Source organism: Berghia stephanieae, chromosome 2 (assembly GCF_034508935.2).
Source record: "Berghia stephanieae isolate SIO BIC M18660-M18661 chromosome 2, UCSD_Bste_1.3, whole genome shotgun sequence".
NCBI lineage: Eukaryota > Metazoa > Mollusca > Gastropoda > Nudibranchia > Aeolidiidae > Berghia > Berghia stephanieae.
Window position 1 is genome coordinate 90,002,115 of NC_088361.1, and position 15,284 is coordinate 90,017,398.

The 15,284-nt window shown below is 35.7% G+C and overlaps 1 pseudogene across 1 annotated transcript; it reads right to left on the bottom strand.

The window, feature by feature from the left end:
* Positions 1 to 440: 440 nt before the first annotated feature.
* On the bottom strand, positions 441 to 9,267 carry LOC144964049 (uncharacterized; annotated as a pseudogene). The gene is made up of 8 exons (XR_013643738.1): positions 8,815 to 9,267; positions 7,594 to 7,829; positions 6,312 to 6,522; positions 5,369 to 5,512; positions 4,506 to 4,781; positions 3,533 to 3,641; positions 1,854 to 2,011; positions 441 to 681 (listed from the first exon to the last, which is right to left on the bottom strand). The product of XR_013643738.1 is annotated as an uncharacterized LOC144964049 (transcript).
* Positions 9,268 to 15,284: the final 6,017 nt, after the last annotated feature.

The following is a 15,284-nucleotide window of genomic DNA, read 5'->3' on the forward strand; positions in this document are numbered from 1 at the left end:
CTGTACCTCAGACGAGAATTCTGGGCAAGCAACCTATGGTACAATGAATTACAATTTCATAACTGCGTTTAATTTATAGACTATCACAATCTCGACAGTTATTGTGTTAACTTATATTATAGGCTGAGGAAAGCAAAAATTTTTTTGTATTTCTAATAAATTAAGAACCTGAAAAGGCCATCTAGCAATGAGGCTATGGCCTTTTAGTTTCACTTGAGATGACACGGCTGAAAATATCCCCGTGCCCCAACTTGATTTTTTTTTTTTTTAATCCTAGGATTCTTCTGAAAATGTTTACCAAGGTGGGGGGGGGGGGTATCTTAATCGTTAGATATTTGAAACGTTTTATTGGATAAATGGAACACACAAAAAAAAGGCGCTTTGTCAAATTTTGACAATACAATTTGGTAATTTATTAATATCCACAAATTATGGCAATCTCAACCAATGTTTGGAGCACCAGGACACAAGGGCAACCCATGGCTGACATAGTGGTCGAAAGACGAGGACTTGTCATTGTCACAGTTTCCCATCAGATGTGGAATGACTCCTGTGGCAGCTTGCCACTGCCGCACCCACCCGAATCCGTCACACGTACACGATATACTGTTGTTGGATAATTCCACCACTCGCAGACCTTGGGCGTTCTGCAAAGCTTTCGGCAGGGACTTGAGGTGACATCTATGGTGAAGGGAAGAGTAGTATTAGGATATATTCGATGGGAATAACAAGAAATGAAAAGAGTGAAGAAGTGGGAAAATGACACTAGACAAGGATGCCCTTAAGCCAGAAGACCTGGGGGGGGGGGGGGGGGCTTCTTCTTTTTGAATCTTCCAACTGATCTCGTTTAGTTTTTGTGAGGTTTTTTTTTTAAAGATGAAAGTATTGGTCGTTTAAAGGCAACAGTTATGGGGAAGATAGGTGGATATGTATCTTTTTCTATAATTTAAAGGTGATACCATTAATTTAATGAAGAGAAGCTTTGTACGAAGTACTTTCATATATGCTCTTTACAACAACAAAAAAGGGTTGTTTTTTTTAAATCAGGCTTTTTGAAATTTTAGTACAGGGCATCTCTGACTAGAGAATAAAAACTCGGCGGCGATTTGAGTTGAATCAAAACCTGTCTAGTACGGTACCCTTCGCCTCGCTTTGAGAGGGACGCTCTACAGTCGTCGCCATCCACCACTCCAATAAAGTGGTTTCAAGCATCAGAATAATAAATATAGAACTTCTTGAGGGCGAGATCAACACTTATACACAGCGAAAGTGTCATGGCGAGCTAGCTTATGAGTTCTATGCTCAACACAAACATGTAACACGAAGATGATTGAGACTTCAAAAGCTAGAGATTTTTGCTACTTTTCAAAATTAGAAGAAAATGTATTAAAAATGAGCATGCGCATAGATAGTTTTATTCAACTACCATTAACATGTAAAAATTAAGAACATTAGCTTTGATAATTTGTCTCAGAAAAAATGTAATTAATAGGCATGGGGTAAACGTATCCCCTGGTATACTACGGATATAGTCGGTGTTAGGGTTGAGTGAGTTTAAATGAATGTTAATTAAGAAAAGTGAGTGACGCGGGCACTTAAGTTAATAATAAATATTCGTCATTGCATCAGCGGGGCCTGTTTGTAATTTTATTCTAAGTCTAAGCACTCTAATAACACATCATCATCTTCATCACCATCATCATCATCATCATCATCAGCATCAGCAGCAGCAGCAGCATCACCATCATCACTAGCACAATCATCATCATCATCATTATCATCATTAGCATCATCATCATCATTATCATAATCATCATCATTATCATCATCATTGTTATTATTGTGCATCTTACCCATCAAGTTTAAGTGTTCGCAACGAGAAGACACCATCAAATGCATGTGAAGAGAAATTTGTAAAAAAGTTCCCGGAGAGGTCAACGGAGGACAGTCTTTGATTGACAGGGAAGGCGTGGTCGAGCATCAAGTGGATTCTGTTATTGGATTGGTCAAACTGGAGAGATAGATAGATAGAGAGAGAGAGAGAGAGAGAGAGAGAGAGAGAGAGAGAGAGAGTTAAAATGCAAATTAGAAGTATAAACCTTCACACAATAAATATCGTAATTTTGGATTAAGTATCGGAGGAGGACATGAAATATATTGAAACAATTCTTTATTGGAGAGCATTATTATAATTTAACGCCACCTTCTCGTCAACATTAAAAACTACCGTACATTATCTAAGTAGTTCCTCAGAGCCATTGAGCCCATGGAGCCGGAGTTTATCCCAATTTCTATAACGTTAAACGGACAATCGCAATTGCTTGCTATCCTTTGGACAGGACGCTAGTCTATCGCAAAGTACTTTCCACCGTATCTAACAGACTCAGCTACCCATTCATTGCTGGGTAGACAGGGGGGTTCAGAAAAAATCCCGACTGCACCCGGGATCCATGTTGGTCCCGTTGCGTGTGACACGAGTGCTCTACCAACTGAGCTATCGGGACCTCCACATTATCTCATCACTCCCTTTATCTTTTTTTTGTTTCTTTTTTTTTTTTGTTCCCGATAATCGAAAATGTTTATTTTTGGTTTGTTTTGTGCTTGTATTTTTTATTACATCAATTCAATTCACTTTAAAGGTTTATTTCAGGAAATTGCCAATATGAACCATGCACTTACAAATAATTTCAAACAGATACAGGTAAAAGGAAACTACCAACATAATCAAATAAACAAACAAATAAATATGAATATAATCAATTTATTATTATTATTATTATTATTATTATTATTATTATTATTATTATTATTATTATTATTATTATTATTATTATTATTATTATTATTATTATGAATATTATTATTATTATTATTATTATTATTATTATTATTATTATTATTATTATTATTATTATTATTATTATTATTATTATTACATTTGAGTTTTAATCATATTGACATCTTCTGATAATTTGATTCAAACCTTGCTTACTAACATCATCCTTGTCAATGATTACTGCATTGATTACAATAAAACCCTGGCACGGTCTGAAACGCTGTAAAAGTACCGAAATGTCAAAGATGTACTTTTGTCATTTTCATGCATCACTTTTGAAAATGTAAGTTTCCATTACTGCAATGATCCCGTAATAATTTGGGTTATAAGACCTGCAAGTTGGAACACCATAGTTCAAGCCCATGAAGCGTGTATCCTATGTCCCGACAAAACTCATATGTGACCGATTGTTTCAAAATAGTATTATGTATATTATGTCGTGATAGCCCAGCTTAGGGATATCGTCATACGCTGTTTTAACGATCTCAAGCCAAGGAAAGATATTGTCCTTCGTTTTGGTTACAAATCGAAGCTGAAAAATGAATTTTTGAATGAATGGAATCTAGTTATATATATATATATATATATATATATATATATATATATATATATATATATATATATATATATATATATATATAAGAATACAAAATTTAGAATATTAAGAAAAAAAAAAAAGGCTTATCAAATACCAACCGTGAGTAGAGATTTTAGATGTGAGAGGGCGCCACTGGGAACGTAGGACATGGCGCAGTTGGCCAAGTTCAATGTTATCAGGGACGTCAAACCAGAAAAAGATTGGTACCTAGACAGAAAAGAAATTAAGAGCAAGATGAAAGACACCTGATGTTACTAATGAGGCGTTGGGATCAACTTTAAGTTCCCATAGAAAGTTAACGGTTTGAGCCTTTTTTTATTCGGGAACCTTGGGTGTTTCATGAAGAACATATTATATCATTGACGAGGTTGAAGACTGAAATGTAATGAAATAATGGAAAAACTTCAAGTAGGTCAAGAATATGTCGCTACATCATCATCATCATCATCATCATCACCACCAGCAGCAGCAGCTGCTGCATCATTATCTTCATCTTCATCATCATCATCATTATTATCATCATCATCATCATCATTATTTAGCAAACATTATATATAAATGCGAGGATATTTACTGATATTTTGAGATGGCGATAACCATTAATTCACGAAAATACGCCTTCACAAAGTTATTGTTGTACTAATAACAAGGGCTCCCAACTTTCATTTCCATTTAAAAGAGAGATCAAGCCCAAAATCAAAAAGAAGAGAGAAAAAATAGGTAGAAACGTGTTTCAACACCGGGTTTCAGCGCCATTTTCCTTAACTAAATGTGACCCACGGTGTCAAAATGTGAAACGGCTGCCAATTAGTAAATGTAAAGTAAAAAAAAAAAAAAATAATCAGAAAGATGAACTTTTGGTTTATGCGATTGATTTCATACTATTCCATAAAAATTAATGTTTGCTTTTATTTGTTTTTTTAAAACAATTTTTGGCTATACGTTAAATTTTTAGCACCAATACCACTCCGACATCGACATAATACAGTTTTGAAACGATGGGTCACAAATGGTTCGTTCGAGCTGTTAAACAGCGATGAAGAAGCAAATGTGGGATAGAAGTTTACTTACGGAATACTAGATAAAGGATTGTTACTGAGGTCAAGGTCGGACAGTTTGTCCAAGTTCATAAACTGGTAGTTTTCAAGTCTGGATTTTGTTGCTTCTAAGATCCAGGGTTTTCAGGACTTGAAGATCTTTGAGAGCAATAGGAATAGCTATGATGTTGGTGGAAGTTAGACGTAGTGAGGTCAAGGTCGACGCCATTTTGACAAGTAAAGGACTTGGGCCAGATCCTGTGACGTCTTCGTTCGTAGACATCATTGGGTTATGGCTCAGATCTAATTCCTGATTTGAAAATGGCGATGGGTAAAAGTCGTGAAATTGTTTGTACTGATATACAATGGACATTAAATATTGAGTTCCTCCTTTTACAACAGCAATCATGACGATGATGATAATGATGATGATGATGATGATGATGATGATGCTAATACTAATAATAATCATAATCATGATAATAATAATAATAATAATAATAATAATAATAATAATAATAATAATAATAATAATAATAATAATAATAATAATAATAATAATAATAATAGTTTATTTCATTATTTCGGAAATTCTTTGTCAAGAGGCGATATGTAATAGGATAAATAAAATTACATAACATCTATTGAAAAAAAAAGCTAATTGATCTGACTAAATGATATTTTCAAGAATTAATACTGAATGCACGTGAATATCGAAAATAAATAAATATTCTCTTCCCTTTACTTTTATTGTATATATAGTGGTATTATGATCAGAAAAGTGTCGATTTTAAGAATTTTGGTTACGGGAAATTTTAAGACTTTCCATATTCAATAAATTTTGATACAATTTAAACATCAGGCACTGAGTAACGGAGGTCCAATTATTAAACTCACCACCAGTGACGTAAGGTCTTCGAGAGCTGCTGGAAGATAGGTAAGCTCCCCATTGGTCAGTGTTAAATGTTGCAGTGTGTTGGCAAAGTTAAGGAAGGCACCACTGGGTATGCTTTGGATCGCGTTGTGGGACATGTCAAGGTACTAAAGAATAATATATGGACAGGAATAATTAGATGTCTGGTGAAAAGAAGGCTAAGGGTCTGTGAAACATGAAATAATTTGGGATCTTTCTTGTCAAAGTATTGTCAAAAAGCTGAAGAGTGTTGGCAAAGTTGAAGTAGGGCATCAACGGAAATGTTTTTGAGAGGGTTGTGGGACATATCAAATTAGTGCTTAAGGATAGAAGGACATAATACTAATGAGGGGGTGACTGGTTCGAAACAAAAGCAAAATACAAACAAAACAAAACATAACAAACAACAACAAAAAACAGAAAAGAAAAGAGAAAAGTTTAAGCGTCCAAAAAGGGGGCAGCTCTGTTGTTACTCTCCTCATTTCTTATGAAAAAGTGAAAAAATGAAAATGTGACTATTTGTCTCAAATCGGTATTCTGTCGGGGTGACCAGGATATCAAAAGGATATTTTAGAGTTTTAATAAAATGTAATTTCAATTTTCAAAGAATCCCTTTTCTCTTTAATTAACTCTATCTATTGTTCTCAATAAATCAAATAAACTTAAAAACTATCAATATGCACATAATCTGCAGGTCTGATAGCTGAACACAAGTGTGGGCTTGATTTAAAATTATTATAATGGACGGTATTTTGCGTTGGTTTGAGACTATTTCCATTACAACTATAATACCATAACATTTTGGATTATAAGAACTGAAAATAACTACACGTCGTAAATCATGCTATAAATTCGACATTTAGTATTTAATCTACTTCGGCATAATACCGTTTGAAGGCGACGGATGACAAATAATCGTTTCCCTACCTGAAGAACTTTGAGGTCTTGTAATGCCAACTGGAATGTTGCAAGACTTGTATTAACCAATCGAAGGTCCCGTAGTGTATTGGCGAAAGCTGTGGTTGCGTCACTCCTCAAGAAGGACACTTTGTTGTTGGACATCTCTAGCGACTCAAGACGAACCAGTGACTTCAACGCGGAGGGCCAGTACCTGATCTTGGTGTTGCCAATCGAAAGGCTGATTTTATGGGACAGGAAGTCGGTGGGAATGGAATGGATGGTAGGATATGTGTTTGTGAGAGGAAGGGGGAGGGACGTATAAACGAAAAGTGTAATCAATTTTATGCATGGTTCACAATAGAAAAATTGACATTATAGATAATGACATTGTCCTGAGTGACTCAAAGAAGAAGAAGAAGAAGAAGAAGAAGAAGAAGAAGAAGAAGAAGAAGAAGAAGAAGAAGAAGAAGAAGAAGAAGAAGAAGAAGAAGAAGAAGAAGAAGAAGAAGAAGAAGAAGAAGAAGAAGAAGAAGAAGAAGAAGAGGAGGAGGAAGAAGAAGAAGAAGAATGTGTTCCACTGAGAATAATGGATGTAATTTTTAGAATTAATTAGACCTCAAAATGTTGTAATTATGATCGTTTTTTACTTTAAAATATATTTCCGGAACCTGCTTCTCTTCAATATGATACCGAATTGAGTCGGTTGTTCACAAAGGAGGGTTTGTCCAGCGTGTATTTATTTGTCTGATAGCCCGAATGGTTGTGGGCTCATTGTTGTGATGGAATTGGAAATACTATCAAACTAATGTAAAATAGTGTCCATTACAAAACTGTTAAATCAAGCCGACTCGAACTTAGTTGCTCATTTGTGCACCGTGAAAAAATCTCATTGTAGGGGAAGATAAGTCGTGACGTCAGACCTACTACTTTTCCTGTTTCAAAATCATTGGAAGTGTGTATGTAACTAGTCCCTCGGAATACTAATAATTAATAAGTTACATATTGGCATAACTTTTTTTTTAGTAGCAGGATGTATAGGCAGATTCTAAGGATAACAGGACGTAAAAGAGCGAGGATGAATTATCTTTATTTACAACCCGCATATATTTAGACTAAAAGATGAGATGTCATCACTCTCAAACCAGAGGAGCATTTACATAAGGTATGTATTTAGTCCTCCAGAACAGTGGTTTTACACTTCCAATTAGATAGGGACCAGTTGTTTATTTTTTTACATCACACTTTTGTTGCGATTGCGTTGGTTTATCGTCAAACGTCGGTTTTGTCAGAGTATAATGGTAACCCATACCTGAGCAGAGATTTTCCGAAACCAGCTGTCAAGGAAGGCCTGAGAATAGCGATAGGATTGTCTCTGATATTCAACTTTTTCAGATTTGTCATGTTTCCAACTGACAAAGGGATAGAGGTAAGGCCTGTGTGTTCCAGATTCAGTTCCAGCAACATCCCTGCTAAGCCGAGAAAGGCGTCATCGTCAATGTGAGCGATTGGGTTGTTGCTTAAGTCGATTCCATGTACGGCGTAGTTCTGTTTGATAGAGAAACATTAATATAATATTGTGGAAAACACTTTTTCTTTGGTGCGTTTTACTTCAGATCTAGGTACAACCTTCCCCGACCATTTCTATTTTACTGATATAAACGTGACTCAAGCGCCGGAAACCCCCTAAAGGCAAAAACTACAAAATCTTGGACGAAAATGCCCCCCCCCCCCCCCCCCTAATCCTTGTAAATTTACATAACTCTCCATTCACATATTATATAGGAAAACTCAGTCAATGTTAATAATCTTATTGCACAGTTGCATAACTCACAATCAATCCCTGTTGGAAAATTCAGTTAATGTGAACTATCTTATGTAAAATTGTATCAGTCGGGGTTCAATAATAATTATAAAAACATAGATAATGCTGGAAGTGCATCTTGTACGTTATTTCTATTATACTGTCAAATCTGATAAGTTCAGATGTATAAACGTTTAGACGTGTTATATTTCTTTAATTATTTAATCATTTTATCATCATAATTTTTTTGTTTGCTTGTTTGTTTGTTTTAGTTTATTATTTATTTTACCTGTTTTGATTTGTCGAAAATTCTTTGTTTATGTATGAATTATAGGCGATATTGGCAATTGCCTAAAAATAAACATTTGAACCTTGGACCTATTATGTAGCGCAATATCCGCTCAATTATGAGCTCGATCTCTACTAGAATGCCGTCCTACACAAGGAGCCAACGACAACACTTTACTATAGGACGAGACAAGCGCTTGTAAGGCACCATTACAACTGTTTCGACAAAGAAAGTGTTATTACTTTCCAAGTACTAAGTTTACACCTGAGAATGGTGATATTTTGTAATTAAGGATCATTTTCCAAGATTCAACTTTGCGCCACGGGTAGAGAGAGGGACTTGAACCTGAGACCTAAAGGTCATAAGACAGTCACACCACAAAACCACAGAAATAGACCCACAAATACTTTATAGATTATATAAATCAAATCATAACTTACTTTAAAATCATCTTTCCCCACGGTTCCAATTTTGTTGTCTTTGAGATTAAGTGCATAATATACATCAGCATTTGATGACGGAAGTGACGCCAACAATGATAAAGGGACCTTGGTCAAAGATTGCCTTTCACAGTGTATGCTTATGTCACAGTGACATGGGGAGGGGGCGGGGCAAGAGGATGATGCAACGAGTCCATGATCTTTGTTGAAGATAAGCATTAGAAAGAGTGTCCCCAATGTCAGCTGTGAATCCATCTATATTTGATGACGAAAAAAAAAAAACAAAAAAAAAAACAGAATAAGATGATAATGTTTTCATATTTTTGGAGTTGATAGCTATGTGACAGAGCGGTTAGTACCATTTATTTGATCCAACACAAAAAGAAGTTTATCTCAGTGCACGTGCGTAAATGCAATACAGGGAATACCCCGATTGCGAAATATCCGAACACAAAATGCTCAGTTACCACGCAGGGCCCTATTGAATGCCAATCTAAATGACTTCTTTTTATTTTTATTTATTTATTTTTTATTTTTTTATTTTTGGTACTCCGATTAAAATTTTAGATAGCATTGTTTTCACAGGAAAAAAATGGCCTTTTTTGTTGCCATGATATTTTGTCAACGGAAATATTCATAAATCTACAACTCTGTTAACCCAATAGAGAAAATAATACCTAGGTACACATTTTATTGGTCTTACCTGTATAACTATTTTAAAATGTGTTAGAAAAAAACCTGTAAAATGTCATTTTTCCTTATTTTGCCATTATCTTAGCTCATTTAAGATTTTCAATTGCCGCTTCTAGTAATTTCTTCTACAATACGATTACTTCCGAGCTGTAAAATAATTTCAATCATCGTGACTGCATGGATCGGCTTAGGACGATGACGTACACATGTTATTCACCAAATTAAAAATTCACCCCAAATACCGGAGCATACTCAATGTCTCAATCGTTTCTATGTTACATGTTTGTGTTGAGAATATTGGCTATTTAGCTTAAATGCTGGCCAACTAACTTCGCGGCATTTGTGTGTGTTGAACACGTGACCTCAAAAAGTCGGGGAGAAGTGGCTCTCGATAGACTAGAATTTGAAGCGACTTTTTTGTTGTTGATTGTTTTTTGTTGTTTTTTTTTTTTTTGTTTTTTTTTTTTTTTTGGGGGGGGGGGGGGGGGGGGGGCGTGGATAGCTCATACGGTAGAGTCACGATCTCCCCGGCCAGGTGGAGTTGTCGTACCAGTAAGGTCGCGGGATGAGCCCCCATCGCCGCGCGAAGTTTTTATTCTCTGTTGTGGTACTTTCCTACTCACTTCATGTCTTGTTATTTAAAGCATGTAAGCCAGTTCCATGTCATCGCAAATATGAAGCTCAAGCGTTTTGTCTTTGGGTAAAACCTAATTCACACATTACCACACTTGACTCATATATGGATGAGTACCTGATTAAAAGCAGTGATCGAAAATAAACGAATTCTAAGACAAACAGGGCGCCTAATTTGAACTGCATGAAATGGAAGTCTAGGTCTATATTTCATGCTAGATATATAAATTTAGAACGCGTTGAACATGGTGAATTCATGAAAATGTCTTTACGTATTTAGATAAGGATATTTTTTTTTTATTTCAAAGATATTCGCTTATACAGTCATCGGGTGATTTATCGATAAACTTGAACATGAAACGCGTTTGAATGTGACCCACCATCTCAATTCAGTTTTACGTCGGAGTAAACCAAATACAAAAAATTAACTTTTATACCTATATTTAAATTAGAAATTTTCATTCCATTCAATATGTTGTATTTTAAAAGATGAAATTATGTAGATATAAATAATAAGAAAAAAAAACATAGAAAAAGAAATCAATTGAAAAAAAAGGAAAATACAAGAGAAAAAAAACTGTTCAGTTGGAATTATGGCCAGTTTCTGTCACATCACCGACTGAAAACAGAACTTATTCCCATTTGGCTCACATAGGATGTGCCGTTGCTCTCCTTTACTGCTTCTCTTTACAGAATGATTCCATCGCCAGTAGAAAAAAAGATTATGATAAATGCCAAAAGATTTAGTCGAAGAATCCACTGACCAAGGATCAGTACTGACCAATGGTCACTTCATTATTCTTTTTTTTTTTTTCTTTTTTTTTTAAGTGAAAGAAAATGAACATTATAAATTTGAAAATTTAAGATAAGGCCCACTTGTTGTACTTAATACCATCAATATATCTGTACCTTTTTTTCAGAAAAAAGAACAATCAAATTTCAATTTTAAAATCCAATAGCAGGGATACCGCCAAACCCAGCTCTCAACACCAGATGAACGAAATACACTTTGACAAAGACATTTTATTTTACTGTAGGTAGGCTAGTCCCCACCCAGCTCAGTCACGATTTAGAATTTGGAATTTTATCAGTGTATCAGTGAGGTCAGTTGAGTCAGTCGATACTTCACCAATAAGGAAATTCAATAGCCCACCGCCGATTGGTAGTTAAATTATCTTAGCAAAATATTGCAAGAATTTTTATTACCCACGACTGAAGGATAAGAGAAACGTCTTAAAACATGAAAACTGGTCACGGAGTGGCCGCAGTCCACCTGACCAGCACTTCGGTCTCCTTGATGAACTTATAAACTATTTAATTTTTTAGTCCTTATTTGAACTCGAAGTAACAAACCACACTCTACTGGATGAGAAATTAGGGAGCTTGCACAATGGTTTCTGTGACTATTTTTCTGGATCATCGGAGTTGAGCGCCTCGATGGTTGTTTCATGTTTACATTCAATCTTCGAAAGAAAATAAAAATTTCAAAAATTAACAGCATTGTTCTCTTGATTGATTTTTATTTGGTTATGTTTGCCTTATTATCATTATTATTATTATTATTATTATTATTATTATTATTATTATTATTATTATTATTATTATTATTATTATTATTATTATTATTATTATTATTATTATTATTTATTTATTTATTTATTTATTTATTTATTTATTTATTTATTCGGCGATTATTTTTGGATGTTTGTTTTGTTCTGGTTTGTTTTGTTTAATTGTATTATTGTTTGGTTTGAGTCCGTTGTGAGCAATGTTGTGATTTGCGTCACATCCAACATTTTTACAACCATGTTTGCTCAGATAATCGGAATGCTTCGTGTCAATAAGACCCGATAGGCTGACTTATCATTCAAAGTCATTCCAGTACATTAACTAATGCTCTGTTGATAGCGCTTCGACAGCTGTGACGAACGAAGTCTGAAAAGAACTGAAGATAAGAGAGTTAATGAATAAAGGCCAAAACCTTACACAACATTCCCCACTTTGAATTATATAACTAACTAATGTTACATTCGACAAGCAATATATGATTATAATAGGTAAAAACGTCAACAACAACAAAAAACTTTCCTTGTCTTTTAGTCATGTCGTGTCCATTAAAAAAAAAAAATTTCACAAGCTTGTTCCTTGACTGTAATTTTGTCAAGCGCGGTGATTACTCGGTTATTAACGTTGCAATGATTCTTTGAAAACCCGTTCCTTATTCAATTAATGTAATATTATGTCGTTTTTTATTAATATTATTAGTATGACAGAATATAGCAGTACTAATTGAATTAATGAAGTTGGCGTCACTCAGCTTTTTGTTGTAGTTTTTAGACCACCAGTTGGGTAATTAGTTCTCACTAAAACATTCTCTCTAACAAATAACACATATTTAAGGTTACACACAATACTGTGCGTTGATGCCTAGTCGCACAAATTAGCAATATTTGGTACACATCGGTTGATATCAATCATCTGACTGGTGAGTATTTAACCCCCAACAAATCCAAGCATCAGTAACACACTGTCACCAAGAACAACAACAAAAAACATCTAAACGTCAAGGTCATTGCACAAGATCGAAGGGCTCGAGCTCAGCTGGTACTGTTAAATTATTGTTGTGAATAATTCTGCACTCAAAATTATTGTAGAGAGATTGGATATCGTTAACCATTTTATGAGGAATACCATAATCCCTAAGTATCTTCCATAGACTGTCTCGATGATCGCCATCGAAATCCTTTTCTGTTCAACTCATTCGATTGTTCCAACATTTGTCGAAGTACAAAAATGTGGTCTGTTCATGATCTACCTCTCCTAAAACCTGCCTGTTCTTGTCGCAGAATGTTGTCTACTGCTACCGAGAGTCGTCTGAGTATGATACGGCTAAATACTTTCCTGGTCAATGAGAGTAAAGTGATACCTCTCCATTTATTACAATTTTTAAGGTTTCCTTTCTTGGTAGTTTGACAATGGTTTCTTTCCTCCAAGCGTTAGGTATTGATTCCCGCTCCCAGATATCTTGCAGTATGTCTTTGATATGTCTTCTGCCTTCAACATTTCAAGGCAAATACCATCATCCTCAGGTGCTTTCTCATTCTTCAACTTGTTGATTGCCTCCCTAATTTCTCCAACTGTAATGTACCCTTATCAACTTCAAGGCCTTCTTCTGCCTCGTTGATGTTGGGGAATGTGCTCGGATCTGGTCTGTTAAGGATTTTATGGAAGTTCTCTTTCCATCTTTCTAATTTGCTATGTTCTTATTTAATCATTGAACCTTTACGGATACATTTTGGTTGTACCTCTGTCTCCTTGAAGTTTCTAGACCATCATGTAGAAATTTTTCATTTTTAATCTTATGATTCGTCTAGGCGAGCCAAGGGTGCCTAATAAAATTAAATCTTTACCCGTGCTGTCTTGCGGATCTTCGGGAGGAGGAAAGACAACGGAGCAAACCCGAACGAAACCAATGAGTGGATTGGACTCAAGAGCTTGGGAAAGCAACCAATCTAGGAGTGAACCTCTGAATTAGGTCCTGGCCCTCTCAGTCTGATGATTGGGCGAAGTGTTAGCAACTCCACCCTGTCAAAAAAACACACACAAAAAAAAAACAACAACATAACGCTGCAGAATCGATAGCAAGGAAAAACGATGACACTCTGTGGTTGTTCTCCCCGATACCCTCTTGGAGATATTCAAGAATTCACGTACTTGTGCAGTAAACTGACAACAGATGGGGACTGCAACGAAGAGATCAAAACCAGAATCAGGAAGGCAAACCAGACATTTGCTTCCCTTAAACATTGGAGAGCAGCGAGATTGTATTCCAGCACTAAAATAAATATTTTAAGAGTAATGTCTTGAGCGTTTTGCTCTATGGGTCAAAGTGCTGGAAGATCACAGAAAGTATTATCCATAAACTCGAAGTATTCCCAAGGAAATTTTTACAACGAATCTCAGAGATGTTCTAGTCGAATACAATCTCAAACGAGGACCCAAGAGCTAGCGCGGAGGTGGAGTCTCTGGAGAATCTCATTAAAATGAAAAGATGACAATGGTATGGCCTGATGAAGCACTGACAAGGAAAGCTCTGCGATAGATACTCCAAGGAAAGAGGAAGCGAGGCCGCCCCAAGCATACCCGGAGGCGTATCCTGGGGAGGGACCTAAAGCATAGAGTCTATCCCTTGAGATGGCCCGGAGACTGGCTGCTGACAGGACCAAGTGGAGATCCCTTGCATTGCCTCAAGTGCTAGCTGGCTCGGAGAGGATTGAGTGAGTGAGTGAGTGAGTGAGTGAGTGAGTGAACATAGAGTAATATTGAAGATTCTTAGACATTACGGCCTACCCAACAATATTGTGAGCCTAATTCAGAAATCATAATATGATTATACTAAATGCCAAATCATCCATAATCATTATATAACGGAACCCTTCCGCAGTGAAATTGGTGTGCGACAAGGACGCGTACTCTCCCCAATATTATTTTCATTGAAACAGATCTACACAAGCAAAAAGAAAATTACAAGAAAATATAATTACAACAATTATCAAACCTCATGATTGCGGTAGACGTTTTACCGTTTACAACAGAGGTTACCCGAGAGTTGAGACTACATGTAGCCTATTTTCTTTCTTTTTTTTTTTTCTGACGTGGCACAATGTGAGTTCTTGGAAAAGGCTCTTTAATCACATTGACTAACAGTTCCCAGGTGAATAATGGGTACTTGCCGGTAATAACGTTTTCTGTGTTTGTGATTTTTTTTTTTTTTTTTTTGTTTTGTTTTATCTGATTTGCGTGTGTGCGTGCGTGCGTGCGTGTGTGTGTGTGTGTGTGTGTGTGTGTGTGTGTGTGTGTGTGCTCATATTTTCTTTATTTCTTTATCTTTTTGTATTCTCATTATTCGGTTGTGGTGATGGTGTTTGATTGGTCTTTTTCAGGATTTCATTCTCTTAGTCAAGTTCTACGGATGAATTGTGCTTTAATCTAAGCCCTCTGAGCGCATTATTTCGGTTGCTCCGATCGGGTGTTCCCATATTATATAAGGCTGGCATGTTGCAGAGATGGTAAAAACTAGTTTAAAAAACTATAGAGATCCGTCCTTCGGGTTTATTGCTGCTAGTTGTCAAGTGTTTCCTTCC